Source organism: Lepus europaeus, chromosome 20 (assembly GCF_033115175.1).
Source record: "Lepus europaeus isolate LE1 chromosome 20, mLepTim1.pri, whole genome shotgun sequence".
In the NCBI taxonomy this organism is placed as follows: Eukaryota; Metazoa; Chordata; class Mammalia; order Lagomorpha; family Leporidae; genus Lepus; species Lepus europaeus.
In genome coordinates this window covers 58643488-58657354 of record NC_084846.1, presented here as the reverse complement: position 1 = coordinate 58657354, position 13867 = coordinate 58643488, and positions in this window count along the sequence as shown.

Genomic DNA, 13867 nt, shown 5'->3' with positions numbered 1-13867 from the left:
AAGGCAGTTTTGATTTTTACCGGATTATTTTGGGGGTTGATTTCTTGAAGTGAGATTGCTAGACAGGTTGCTAGTCCTGTTTCTTCTGTCAGACATCCTCAAGTCCCTTTGCCGAGGTGTTGTACCACTGTGCACTGCCATCGAGGGGTTGTACCCCGTGCACTGCCATCGAGGTGTTGTACCTCTGTGCACTGCCATCGAGGTGTCACTGTGCACTGCCATCGAGGGGTTGTACCACTGTGTGCTGCCATCGAGGGGTTGTACCTCTGTGTGCTGCCATCGATGTGTTGTACCACTGTGCGCTGCCATCGAGGTGTTGTACCACTGTGCACTGCCATCGAGGTGTCACTGTGCACTGCCATCAAGGTGTTGTACCCCGTGTACTGCCATCGAGGGGTTGTACCCCTGTGTACTGCCATCGAGGTGCTGTACCCCGTGCACTGCCATCGAGGGGTTGTACCTCTGTGTGCTGCCATCGAGGTGTTGTACCTCTGTGCACTGCCATCGAGGTGTTGTACCCCCATACACTGCCATCGAGGTGTTGTACCCCCGTGCACTGCCATTGAGGGGTTGTACCACTGTGTACTGCCATCAAGGTGTTGTACCCCTGTGCACTGCCATCGAGGTGTTGTACCCCATGCACTGCCATCGAGGTGTTGTACCCCTGTGCACTGCCATCGAGGTGTTGTACCCCATGCACTGCCATCGAGGTGCTGTACCCCATGCACTGCCATCGAGGGGTTGTACCTCTGTGTGCTGCCATCGAGGTGTTGTACCTCTGTGCACTGCCATCGAGGTGTTGTACCCCCATACACTGCCATCGAGGGGTTGTACCCCCGTGCATTGCCATCAAGGGGTTGTACCACTGTGCACTGCCATCGAGGTGTTGTACCTCTGTGCACTGCCATCGAGGTATTGTACCCCCGTGCACTGCCATTGAGGGGTTGTACCACTGTGTACTGCCATCAAGGTGTTGTACCCCTGTGCACTGCCATCGAGGTGTTGTACCCCATGCACTGCCATCGAGGTGTTGTATCCCTGTGCACTGCCATCGAGGGGTTGTACCACTGTGTACTGCCATCGAGGTGTTGTACCCCGTGCACTGCCATGGAGGTGTTGTACCTCTGTGCACTGCCATCGAGGTGTCACTGTGCACTGCCATCGAGGGGTTGTACCACTGTGTGCTGCCATCGAGGGGTTGTACCTCTGTGTGCTGCCATCGATGTGTTGTACCACTGTGCGCTGCCATCGAGGGGTTGTACCCCGTGCACTGCCATCGAGGTGCTGTACCTCTGTGCACTGCCATCGAGGTGTCACTGTGCACTGCCATCGAGGGGTTGTACCACTGTGTGCTGCCATCGAGGGGTTGTACCTCTGTGTGCTGCCATCGATGTGTTGTACCACTGTGCGCTGCCATCGAGGTGTTGTACCACTGTGCACTGCCATCGAGGGGTTGTACCACTGTGCACTGCCATCGAGGTGTTGTACCCCCGTGCACTGCCATTGAGGGGTTGTACCACTGTGTACTGCCATCAAGGTGTTGTACCCCTGTGCACTGCCATCGAGGTGTTGTACCCCATGCACTGCCATCGAGGTGTTGTACCCCTGTGCACTGCCATCGAGGTGTTGTACCCCATGCACTGCCATCGAGGTGCTGTACCCCGTGCACTGCCATCGAGGGGTTGTACCTCTGTGTGCTGCCATCGAGGTGTTGTACCTCTGTGCACTGCCATCGAGGTGTTGTACCCCCATACACTGCCATCGAGGGGTTGTACCACTGTGCACTGCCATCGAGGTGTTGTACCCCCGTGCACTGCCATTGAGGGGTTGTACCACTGTGCACTGCCATCGAGGTGTTGTACCCCCGTGCACTGCCATTGAGGGGTTGTACCACTGTGTACTGCCATCAAGGTGTTGTACCCCTGTGCACTGCCATCGAGGTGTTGTACCCCATGCACTGCCATCGAGGTGTTGTACCCCTGTGCACTGCCATCGAGGTGTTGTACCCCATGCACTGCCATCGAGGTGCTGTACCCCGTGCACTGCCATCGAGGGGTTGTACCTCTGTGTGCTGCCATCGAGGTGTTGTACCTCTATGCACTGCCATCGAGGTGTTGTACCCCCATACACTGCCATCGAGGGGTTGTACCCCCGTGCATTGCCATCAAGGGGTTGTACCACTGTGCACTGCCATCGAGGTGTTGTACCTCTGTGCACTGCCATCGAGGTATTGTACCCCCGTGCACTGCCATTGAGGGGTTGTACCACTGTGTACTGCCATCAAGGTGTTGTACCCCTGTGCACTGCCATCGAGGTGTTGTACCCCATGCACTGCCATCGAGGTGTTGTATCCCTGTGCACTGCCATCGAGGGGTTGTACCACTGTGTACTGCCATCGAGGTGTTGTACCCCGTGCACTGCCATGGAGGTGTTGTACCTCTGTGCACTGCCATCGAGGTGTCACTGTGCACTGCCATCGAGGGGTTGTACCACTGTGTGCTGCCATCGAGGGGTTGTACCTCTGTGTGCTGCCATCGAGGGGTTGTACCCCTGTGCACTGCCATCGAGGTGTCACTGTGCACTGCCATCAAGGTGTTGTACCCCGTGTACTGCTCGAGGGGTTGTACCCCTGTGTACTGCCATCGAGGTGTTGTACCCTGTGCACTGCCATCAAGGTGTTGTACCTCTGTGTGCTGCCATCGAGGTGTTGTACCCCCATACACTGCCATCGAGGTGTTGTACCCCCATACACTGCCATCGAGGGGTTGTACCCCCATGCATTGCCATCAAGGGGTTGTACCACTGTGCACTGCCATCGAGGTGTTGTACCTCTGTGCACTGCCATTGAGGTGTTGTACCCCATGCACTGCCATCGAGGGGTTGTACCCCGTGCACTGCCATCGAGGGGTTGTACCTCTGTGTGCTGCCATCGAGGTGTTGTACCTCTGTGCACTGCCATCAGCGGCTTCCTACAGCCTTGCCGGTAGAGTGTGTCCTCAGATTTTTGGATGTTTGCCAATCTGAGAGGTGAGACATTGTAGTTCTTATTTGCATTTTCCTCAGCGTGAGTTTGAACAGCTTGTTCACACATTTTGGTGTCATTTTCACTTCTTTTTCTGTGAAATATCTGCTTATATATTTTGCCACTTTTTATCAGGTTGTTAATGTTTTTTCTCAATTTGTATGGAATGTTGATATGTTGAAAATATTAGCCATCTTCGTGCAAATATCTTTTCTCAGTTTATTTCTTTTGATTATGCTTGTGTTCTTTTTGTGTTGTGACAATATTTTAAGGAAAATTTATACCATTGGATTTATCAATTTTACCTTGTAGATACCAGATCTGGAGGGTGTGGCCTGAATGTGTGCCCCCAAATTCACACAAGGACTATGAATGGCCAAGGTGCTAGTGTGCAGTGTGTGTCTTCAGGAGGGGGGTCCTGGGGGCAGAGCCTTCACAGAGGGTCGGGCTTGTGGCTGAGGGTGCCTCTCCCTTGCTCCTCCACCCTGTGGGGCTCAGTGCTCCGCCCCTTTGGTTTTTTTGCTGTCTGCTTTCCGCACGTGAGGACGGAGTGTTCAAGGCACCGTCTGGGAGGCCGAGAGAGCCGGCTCCTGCCAGCGGCTGAATCTGCCGCAGGCTTTACCCGGGAGTTCCAGCCTCCGGAACTTTGTGAGACACCTTCATTCTCCGGCGAAGACCCAGTCCCTGGTGTTCAGCTGCAGTACATGAACAGCCAACACAAAGGCTATTTCCCATGTTTTCATTAAAAATTTGATTCATTTAGAGTTTATCCCAATGTGGATTAAAATCTGTTTTCTGTCCTAATCTAATTGCCCTGATATAATTTATTTAGTTCATCTTTTTCCATAATAATTCAAGATGCTGCCTTTACCAAATGCTAGATTTCCATATATATGTGAGTCTATTTATACATTTCTTCCATTCTATTTATCTGTCTATAGCAGGCTGTTTTAATTATGGTGGCTTTAAAGTATGTCTTAATAATCTGGTGATAATTATGAATATTTTCATTTTTATACTAATCGTTACTTTGATGTGAATAATTCCCCTAGACCTCTCTTTCTTTAGATACCATCTGTTGATTTCCTATGAGAATCAACACTTCAAATAGCTATTTCTGTTTCCTTTCTTCTGCCTACCATTCCACTGTATTGAATAGGTTTTTCTTTTAAAGTGGGAGTCACCAGCATTTACTTACTTATTTATTTACTTGAGAGGTAGAGTTACAGTCAGAGAGAGGGAGAGACAGAGAGAAAGGTCTTTCATCTGCTGGTTCACTCCCCAAATGGCTGCAACAACTGGAGCTGCGCCGATCCCAAGCCAGGAGCCAAGAGCTTCTTCTGGGTCTCCCAGCTGGGTGCAGGGGCCCAAGCACTTGGGCCATCTTCTACTGCTTTCCCAGGCCATAGCAGAGAACTGGATCGGAAGTGGAGCGGTTGGGGCATGAACTGGTGCCCATGTGGGATGCAGCACTGTAGGTGGAGATTAGCCTACTATGCCATAGCACCAGCCCCAGTATTGAATAGATTTGCCTTCACTTTAATCTTTATACTCTTAAGTACACTTATACCATCATTATTTGGTTTCTTAGTTTCAAGAGCTATCCCAACTCACATTTTCTGTCGCGAAACGTCACAGAAGAGATAGGTGGGAATCAAATGCCTAATTAATTAGGCATTAGATGGTAATCATTAGTGAAATATCTATGCTGTCTCCCATGAGCTCTTTCCTTCCCTCCTCATTTTCCTTATTTGTAATGTTTACCCGCTGTCAGAAACTTTGGGATTTACGTACTGTTTTGTTTATCCTTCCTTCTATAATTAATGTATGCGGTGCTCACCTCTCAACCTTATCCTGAAGCTTCTGCGGTTGTCTTGTCCGGATTCTTTTTTGTACCTTCTTCATTTGCTGAACCCTTGCCCTCATGTGGTCACAACACTTTGTCGTTATATTTGGCCTGTATATTTGAAGAGCAGTTTGGCTAGATATAAAATACTTCGCTCATTCTTTCAGGGAACGTCTTAAAAATGTTTTTTCCATACAAATGCTGCTATTTGGAAGAAGGATGTCAGTATGATTTTCATTTTTCCTGACTGCATAAAGGATTTTTCCTTAATTTTAAGGTTCAATAATTTCACAAGATATGTCTAGGTTGACCAGTTTGCGTCATTTCTTGAATTACAGTTTTAAATGTTTAAGTTCCATTTCCTAGATGTTGTCTTGCAGTTCTTCAATTACACTTACTTTGGATCTCCTTTTTCTGTTGGATATTTTTCTATCACTTTCTCCTGAATCTTAAAAAAAAAAAAAAAAAAAAAAAAAAACAACAACAACAACAAAACTCTATCACTGTTTGAATGCCTTTACTTTTCCCTATGCATGCTCCACATTTCTTACGTATGTGTTCATGGTATCTAGTTTTTTTGTTTTTTTAAAAGATTTTATTTTATTTATTTGAAATTCAGAGTTATGGAGAGAGGTAGAGACAGAGAAAGAGGTCTTCCAGCCACTGGTTCACTCCCCAGATGGCTGCAACGGCCGGAGCTGGGCCAATCTGAAGTCAGGAGTCAGGAGCTTCTTCCAAGTTTTCCAGGTGGGTGCAGGGGCCCAAGCACTTGGGCCATCTTCCACTGCCTTCCCAGGCCATAGCAGAGAGCTGGATTGGGAATGGAGCAGCCGGGTCTCGAACCAGCTGGGGCTTCAGGCCAGGGCTTTAACCCACTGCGCCACAGCACCGGCCCCAAGGTATCTATTTGTTTGTTGATTCTTTAAATTCAGTTCTTATTTCTTATTGTTTGCTCTTTTTATTCCATAATTCTTTCTTTTTTGTTAAAGATTTATTTATTTGTTTATTTATTTGAAAGGATAGTGACAGAGACAGAAGTGGAGAAAGGATAGATGAATAGATAGATAGATAGATAGATAGATGAGACAAATCTTCCATTTTCTGGCTCACTTCTCAAATGGCCACAATAACCAGGCCTAGGCTAGTCTGAAACCAGAAGCCAGGAACCCCATCCAGGTTTTCTACACAGGTAGCAGGAGCCCAAGCACTTGGGCCATCACCTGCTCCTTTTCCAGGCACATTGGCAGGAAGCTGGCTCGGAAGTGGAGCAGCTGGGACTCTGATGGGCACTCTGACATGAGATGCTTAACCCATTGCACCATAAGGCCCTCCTCCATTCTTTCTTGACCTCTATCAAGTCTCATTTTCTATCCTTCCATAAATTTTTATACATAGCTCCTGGGTATAAGGAATAGTAAAATTCTCTCTCTAAATGAAAATAACTCTTAGTGGCTAGCCCATATTATATTCAATTTAAATAACTATTTGGTGGCTCATTCTCTCAAAATCTTTTATCAGAGAAGAATTTGTCAATTGTTTGGGGTGGGGTAGATGGAGGAAGATCTTTTCCTGTGTTCATGGGAGTTGACAGCTTTGTTCTGGCTCCTCTGGCTGCATGGTGCTGGTAAGAGCTGGCTCAGGGTAGCTGCTTTCCTCTGGGGTCTTGTAGATGTTGTTCAGAGCGCTTCGCCACATTGCCGGAAGGTCCTAACTCAAACCTTTATGTCTACTGCAACTTTGTAAGGCATCTTTCAGCATCTCAGCACTTGGGATACTTCACTCCAAAACCCGTTTCTCAGTCTGCCTCAGATTCAGCATGGTCGAGGGTTTACATCTACACTCGCTCGCAGATTCTGTCAGTCTCAACCTCTGTTGCCAATCACCCTCCCCTCCATATCCCCTCACCACGTTTTGCCCTATCAGCTTCATAGTGGTTAATCAAAGAAACATGTTATTTTGTTTGTATATGCATTATTAAGGGCATTTTATTATTTATTTATTTATTTATTTATTTATTTTTGACAGGCAGATTTAGACAGTGAGAAAGAGAGAGAGACAGAGAGAAAGGTCTTCCTTCCATTGGTTCACCCCCCAAATGGCCGTCATGGCTGGCACTCTGCACCGATCTGAAGCCAGGAGCTGGGTGCTTCCTCCTGGTCTCCCATGCGGGTGCAGGGCCCAAGCACTTGGGCCATCCTCCACTGCCTTCCTGGGCCACAGCAGAGAGCTGGACTGGAAGAGGAGCAACCGGGACAGAACCAGTGATTAAGGGCATTTTATATCTTTAGTCTTTTAAAAAAGATATTGTCTTCCTTTATAGGTAAGGGATTGGAGCCTGGGAAAAGAGATAAACTTTGCTAACACACTCTGTTGTGTGCATTTTCACATTTTATGTTTAACTTACCTTAATGCATAATAATGAGTGAAATTAACCACTGAGAGGTAGATTTGAGTGAAAGGCACAATACATGCTGACATTGTTATGATATATTGCTGATTAAAATAATGGATTTTGCAACTTTTCTGACAGCAACGCTTTGTTAGATTCTCCCAGAAGCAGACATAAAGACAGGATCAAAGAAAATGCCTTGAAGGATGAAGGAACCTGCAAACAAGGCTTTGTACTGCAGTGCAGGCCTTCAACCTGCAAAAGGTGAGAGTGACACAGGTTGGCGCTGTGGCGTCTGCAGTGCCGGCATCCCATATGGGCGCCGGTTCTAGTCCCGGCTGCTCCTCTTCCAATCCAGCTCTCTGCTATGGCCTTGGAAAGCAATGGAAGATGTTCCAAGTGCTTGGGCCCTGCACCCAAGAGGGAGACCTGGAAGAAGCTCATGGCTTTGAATCGGTGCAGCTCTGGCCATTGCAGCCATTGGGGAGTGAACCAGTGATGGAAGACCTTTCTCTCTCTCTCTCTCTCTCTCTCTCTCTGTCTGTCTCTGTCTCTCTCACTGTCTGTAACTCTACCTCTTAAATAAATAAATAAATAAATCTTTAAAAAAAAATGAATGTGATGGAGACTTGGGTGGGAAGAAATTCACATCACAGTGTGGTTTTGAAAACTGTTAGCTTGGGCCGCTGGGAAAAACCCAAGCAAATCTGGCTCTTCAGAAGAAGCGTGCATAGGCGGGGATGGCTTGGTTCCCGTGGCTCTGTCACATGGGGTTGCTGGCTGGGAGCAGCCCGGGGCAGTGTGGATCAGGTGAACATGTGGTGCCTTCCTACGTGTCTCCATTGGAGGTTGTCAATTGGTCATGTCCCCTTGCAGCAGGTTCTCTTGACAGACATCCAAGTAGGTTACCATCCATGACCACCATTGATGTCTACTTGCTATATTTAGGCAGTTTTATAAAAATGATTTTTTTTTACAGGCAGAGTTAGACAATGAGAGAGAGAGAGAGACAGAGAGAAAGGTCTTCCTTCTGTTGGTTCACTTCCCAAATGGCCGCTATGGCTGGTGCACTGAGCCGATCTGAAGCCAGGAGCCAGGTGCTTCCTCCTGGTTTCCCATGCGGAAACTTGGGTCATCCTCCACTGCCTTCCTGGGCCACAGAAGAGAGCTGGACTGGAAGAGGAGCAACTGGGACAGAATCCGGAGCCCTGACCAGGACTAGAACCCAGGGTGCCAGCACTGCAGGTGGAGGATTAGCCAAGTGAGCCACAGTGCTGGCCTAAAAATGATTTTTTTTTAAATTCTCCCTACGGTATACATGTGAGTGATGAGAAGTTACTTCTTTTTTTCTCTTAAGATTTATTTTTATTTATTTGAAAGTCATAGATGTACAGAGAGAGAGAAGGAGAGGCAGAGAGAGAGAAAGAGAGAGAGAGAGAGAGAGAGGTCTTCCATCCGCTGTTTCACTCCCCAGTTGGCTGCAACAGCCGGAGCTGGGCTGATCCGTAGCCAGCAGCCAGAAGCCAGAAGCTTTCTCCAGTTCTCTCACATGAGTGCAGGGGCCCAAGGACTTGGGCCATCTTGTACTGCTTTCCCAGTCCATAACAGAGACCTGGATTGGAAGAGGAACAGCTGGGACTTGAACTGATGCCCTTATGAGATGCCGGCACTGCAGGTGGCAGCTTTACCCACTATGCCACAGCACTGGACCCTGAAAATGATTTTTATGATAAATTCCTTTTGTATTCAAGTGGCTTCAGTGAATTCTCATTTGGGAAAAAATTCCAGCTAAGATGAAATAATGGATGACTTTTGGTAGTTGAGATTTCTGAAATGACTACTAAGAATTTGAATATTATTTTAATTAGAGAATGTGCAAGGAGGTAAAAATGTCACTTAGCATTATTTAGCATCCCAGTAATCACATGCAGCCTAAAGGTCCCATTAGATAATGTTGTTCCTTTAGTCTCATCAGTTTTGTTTTTTTAAGGTGAAGTACTCATCACCAACTGTGAAGTCCAGAACTGGTAGCTGGACTTACCTATTTCTCATCGGTCTGTTCTTTTGACCACTTTGATTTTGATCTACAACCAATTTGTTTTCAGGAGAATCACCTGCTTCCCAACGGCCCAGAAAAGCTCCTAGGCTGAAAATCAGGTCATCTGCGCTCTAATTCTGCTCCATCCCAGTGGAGCTGTGTGACCTGGTAGTAATGAGTTCACCCCCTTGGCCTTCGGTTTCCACATCTGTGAAATGAGTTTGTAAGATTAGATAATCTGCAGGCTTCATCTAGTCTATGAAATAGCATAGTTGAAGTTAGAGGGTCATGGGCAAAATGTTTCTATATTTGTTACCGAAAACTAAAATAAAGACATGAAAGTCATATTTTGGAAATGTGTAATGACCATGCATTTTGGAAAATGGAATTAATATTTAAAACAATCGTCTAGGCTAGGGGATAAGCTAATTTGCATAAGATGAACTTTAATAAGGATAGAATAGGCTTTTGAAAAATAAATAAAATAAATAAAGTGTATTTTAGAATAGCTTTAGGTTTATAGGTTTATTGCAAAGAATACAGAATATGTGCTTTTGTTTTGCACTCAAGTGTTAAAATACTCATAGAAGTCTATATAGGGTATTGGTGGAAGGGAAATTGGGGCTGGTGGGGCAGACTGTGGAGAGACTGGAGTTAATAATCTATATGAAAAGAACTTAGGGACTGGCATTGTGGCATAGTGGGTAAAGTTGCTGCCTGCGACACCGGCATCCTATATGTGTGCTGGTTCATGTCCTGGCTGCTCCACCTCTGATGTGGCTCCATGCTGATGGCCTGGGAAAAGCAGTGGAAGATGGCCCCTGGAGGCCATCTGGGGAGTGATCCATCGGATGGAAGATTCTGTATCTCTCTCTCTCTCTCTCTCTCTGTAACTCTCAAACTAAAGAAAGAAATCTTAAAAATAAGAAGCATTTTGGCATCTTATTTGATGGAGCTGATGTTATTACCAAAATGAACATTTCCTGTGAAAGCTTAGGTTTCAGCAGCAGAGACTCGTGGTCCAGGACAGGGGATGCGCGGTCACCCCAGGCCCAACACAGCCACCCCCCAGCTGGCGTGCTGCTGTCAGTTTCAGGGAACTGTGTCTTACAAGGAGCAGTGAAAAGTTTGCAGGGGATCTGAAGAAGAGGGACCAGGATGATGAAAGATCAGGAAATTATTTTGTAGGAGGAAAGCCTGAATGAACTCGAGAGGTTTAGCATGAATGAGCAGGGCTGTAACAACACAACTACTTCTTAAATTAAATGTGTTTCCAACAATGGAGTAAGCTGTTCAGTGTCATTTAAAAACCAAAATGATATAAAAAGGTATACATGCTTCCATATCGGTTCACACTCCTCTGCCTGCCCAGCGCCCCCATCCTGTGTAAGTATGGCTCTTTTGTATCTTTCTAGTGTTTGTTTGGGCAGTTGAAAGCCAACGGGGCTGTAATTTGGCCTAACAATTAAGATACTGCTGTGGACACCGCCTGCCGTGTTGAAGTGCCTGGGTTTGAGTCCCTGATCTGCTTCCAATGCCACCTTTGTGCACTGTGGGAGGCAGTAAATGATGGCTCAGAAGCGCGTGGATCCCTGCCACCATGTGGGAGACACAGACTGAGTTCCTGGATCAGAGTTTTGGCCTGGCCCAGCCCCAGCTGTTGCTGGCATGTGGGTAGTGAATGAGCAGATGGAAGATCTCTGTTTCTCTCTCTCTGCCTTTCAAGTTAATAAAATCAATGAAAATTGAAGAAAATTCAAATAGACATCTACAAAAGTCAGCAAACTGTATATACTATTCTCTCTTTTTTATTCACTAGTGTGTTTTTAATGTCCTCATTGTTTGGCACAGCCGCCCTGCATCCGTTCCGTGAAGGTGGAGTGCCGAGCCGCTCAGTCCCCACAGCGATGCTGCACTTGCTGCTCCTGCTCTGCTTTTATAAGGTCCTCACTCCTGAGATACAACAGAAATCAACAGCAAGACTTATTTTTTTTATCTTGAATGCTTGAAGGCATAGCCATAGGCTGAATTCTCAGGCGTGGGACCGCTGCCTCAGAACCTAACCGTGCGTTTTTAATTTGGAGAGAGACTGCATAATTGCAGCCACAGGGGTGCTCCTCTTGGCACAGTGCAGAGCACCCCGTGGGAACGCGCCCCTCACAGCCTCCCCCAGAGCCGAGCGTGTGCCCAGACTTCTGGAGGTTTGCCCAGCTGCCTCTCAGTGTAGTCGCAGCTCTCCTGCAGCTCGCTACGAGGGAGGTGGAATGTCTCCACCCGTGCAGGAGAGCCTCATGCCCCCGTGAGATCCGTCCATGCCCTCTGCACAGCCTCCTCTTGGGCCGGGCAGCTCTTGTTGGCACCGCCTCGGCTTCCCCCTGGACGTTCACCTTGGCAAGCAGGAAGCTGTGTGAGCACCTGTCATCACCCTGCCCAAGGTCACTTGTCCTGGCTGTGGTGGCACTCAGAAAGTGCGAGAAGTCACAGGTGCCAGCAGCTTCATGGCCTGGAAGCTTCTCCCGTCCGCCGAGGAAAGGGATTTGGGGAAGGAAGGCATACTTCTGTTCCAGTCGATGGGGATAACTCTGGGTTGTATTCGATGCTGTCAGGGTTTCGCAGCAGAACTGCGCCAGTTGCCCACAGCGGTGACTGGCTTGAGAACACACCTCATCCTCCCCTCTTATGCCGACTACTCCATTCTCATTATCTAATGATTTCACTTCTAGAAAAAACTATCCTCAGCCTCGCCCGCGTTTGAGATGGAACCCGGCCAAGCCAGGTTAGCCCAATCTTTGAGCGCTTCCCAAGTGTGGTCTGCAGAGGGCGCTGGTGTGTGAACGGTTTGCTACAGGTCTGTGCTACATCCCAAAATTCAGATGAAAGTCGAGAAGCTGTAACGGCAATCTGTCCCTGCAGCGATCCTGGGTGTGTGATTTTGCGTTGAGCAGGCACACACATTGACCTGTGGCGAACTGAAAAACAAACAACAATACCGGCTCTCGTCTCTGATGGCTGGTGAGCCACTGCTTTAAGGCACCACGCTGAGTGAAATGGGTGGACGTACTGTTGCTGAACGACGGTTCTTGTTAGGGACCCCCGACCTGGGTCCCGCTGCGAGATGCGGATGGAGCAGCCCCGCAGCCCTGGCCTAAGTCCTCGGGCTCCCCGGGGAGCTGGGTGTGGTGGTTCTTAGAGACTGAAGCTGGGGCTGAGGGCGCGTGCTCAGCTCCTAACCAAGTTCCTGGGTGTCAGTGGAGCACGTGACCCCTGTGCACTCTTTGGAGAACTTGCAAGGCCAGCTGATCTCCAGCTGGTCTGGGGCGGGGTGCTTACATGTGAGTGGGAGCTACCTTCTGCCCCAAGGCTGGAAATTCCCTGCCTGGACCTCGAATTCCCCTTCACAGCCCCTCAGGAAAGCGCTGGCCAACAGGGTTTTTTTCTCCTGCAGATGCAAAGTACTGTCTTGACTGGCGATTAGAACTTGGTTGTGTAGGCAGGGTGTGCTGTTCTCCCAGTCCTGTGAGTTCCTTGTGATAAAGGACAGGTAGGGGCGCTCTGAGCTAAGGGAGGCAGACCAGAGGCTCGGCCCTGCCTTTGCACTCGAGGGGTTCGGTCTCAGTGCTGTTAGGAACACTGCTTGGATGTGGGAGCCAACTTCCGAGTAAGTGCCCGGAGTGCCTGACACATGGAAGAGATTTCGTGGTGGCAGCCGAAACTCCATCATGAAAAGGCTAACCCCGCTCGGGTGGCTGGCTCCCCGTCTCCACGGACAAGCCCAGTGTTTGGTGAAGGACTTCTCCCGCTTCAACTGATTCCACGAGTCAGTTTCAAGGGACAAAGAACAGGATTGCTGCCATTCATGTTTGTCTCTCTCTGTCTCAGCAGCATGAAAGAAAGGAGTCATAACCAAGAAACTAATGTATTCATTGGACTTCTTAAAAACCCATTGGCCAGCGCCACAGCTCACTAGGCTAATCCTCCGCCTGCGGTGCCGGCACCCCGGGTTCTAGTCCCGGTCAGGGTGCCGGATTCTGTCCCTGTTGCTCCTCTTCCAGTCCAGCTCTCTGCTGTGGCCTGGGAAGGCAGTGGAGGATGGCCCAAGTGCTTGGGCCCTGCACCCCATGGGAGACCAGGAGAAGCACCTGGCTCCTGGCTTCAGATCAGCGCAGTGCGCCGGCCGCAGCGCGCCGGCCGCAGCGGTCATTGGAGGGTGAACCAACGGTAAAGGAAGACCTTTGTCTCTCTCACTGTCCAAAAAAACAAAAACAAAAACAACTCATTGACTTTCTGCAAAGCATAGGGGAAAGTTTATTTTTAGTAGAACATGTTCTGATAGTTTTTGAGATATCGTGAGTTCCAGTATACAGCGTTCCATTTAAAAAAAGATTTTATTTATTTGAAAGGCAGAGTTACAGGGAAGCAGAAGCAGAGAGAGAGAGAGAGAGAGAGAGAGCGAGAGAGAGAGAGAGAGAAAGGTCTTCCATCTGCTGGTTCACTCTCCAAATAGCCACAGTGGCCGGAGCTGGGCCAATATGAAGCCAGGAGCAAGGAGCTTCTTCCAGGTCTGCCATGTGG